We start from the raw sequence: 1,518 nt of genomic DNA on the forward strand, positions 1-1,518 counted from the left end.
CGTTTTGTGTCTTGTGTCTTCTTTAATGGAGTATATTTTGTCTGATTGTAATTTTTTAATCATAGTATTCCTCACATGGGTACCCTGCAAACATAAAAAAAATTAAATCCATCTTGAGGACTTTAAAGGTAATCCTCATGGCCACAGGGCATAAAGCAGGTGGCAGACAGGACTTGTAGTGTAATGGAGGACTTAATAAATTATAAGACTAGGTGCTTTGAGGGGCTTCGGGGATGTAGCTGGAGCACCTCAGACTGATTTGCATAATTTTTATTTTGGCTGAAATCACAGCATATAGAGTCATAATGAAAGAAGCTGTGAGGGAAATTGTTTCTCAGGAACTAGATGGTAGGAATACTTAACTGTTAGTAAAACTGATAGTAGATGTCCTTTAAATTACACTTCATGTATAGTACCTCCATCTTTTCCACAAAATTTATTTTCACGGTGGTAGGAAGCAAAACACGTTTTCAGAAATGACAATGAAAAATTCACCAAATAGATTTTATTTTGGGGTATTATATTGACTATGTTTTTTGGGGAAATGGAGGTGTAGTACTTTGACTTTGTACATTTTTTTTAATTTTTGATGACTTTTATGGACTTCCTAGTTTTACAAACCGCCATATCTTTTAGACATCGGAAACATTTCACCCTAAAAAAAAAAAAAACACCTTTAAAGGGAATTCCCATTGGTCAGCACCGTTTGTGCAGGGTGAAGTTGTTCTCAAAAGGATTTTAAGAGAATGCAATGAACTCTAATTTAGGTTTCAAAAAAGAGGCTATCCCAAAAAGGCATTTATAGAACACTGAGAAACAGAGAACTGCATAGCTGCAGCCCCTTGTATTGGACTCGTACCCATGCAGAGGTTGCTCTTTCGGACAATTTTGCAAAAAATGAAGCAGTTTCAGAATCCTGTGCCCCTCTCTGTGTCGTCCGCTTTCCCCGGGTTCACTCACCTCTCCACCCTCCTGCTCCAGTCCCGGCACCTCCTGCTGACGTTATTCCCATGCTGCTTGACCTTCTGCCTTTCCCCGACCACAATTGTGCCTCACGGTTTTGTACCACGCCTTAGACACCTCCATGGGCAAAGTTGCGCCTGTAGGGCGACCTGGTGGTACCTCGCCACAGCAAGTCCATCAGACAGTATCAATGTTGGGAAAACACATAAAGAAATGAGAAGACGCATTTCACATTGGATGAAATGAGAAACACTCCTTTCAATGGTGTCCCTATGATGGCCCCATCTGGAGGATGACCCTTTTGACCTCTGTAGGGACAGGAAGCAGAGAGGTTAAATACCCCACCCCATGCACAGGGCAGGGAGTAGAGAGACCTCTCCCCATCTCCTCTAGGGAAGACAGTCAGGGGGAGAGTCAGGTGCAGGATGTGTTCCTTGAACCTCCCGGTCCTAGGCCGTGAGCGATCTCTTAGGCATCCTTCCCCTGCCTCTGATGGGACCTTCAACTGGCTCTGTTAGTGGCTCCGTGAAGCCAACATCACCTGGGAGCATGTAT

Source organism: Engystomops pustulosus, chromosome 11 (genome assembly GCF_040894005.1).
Source record: "Engystomops pustulosus chromosome 11, aEngPut4.maternal, whole genome shotgun sequence".
Taxonomy (NCBI): Eukaryota; Metazoa; Chordata; class Amphibia; order Anura; family Leptodactylidae; genus Engystomops; species Engystomops pustulosus.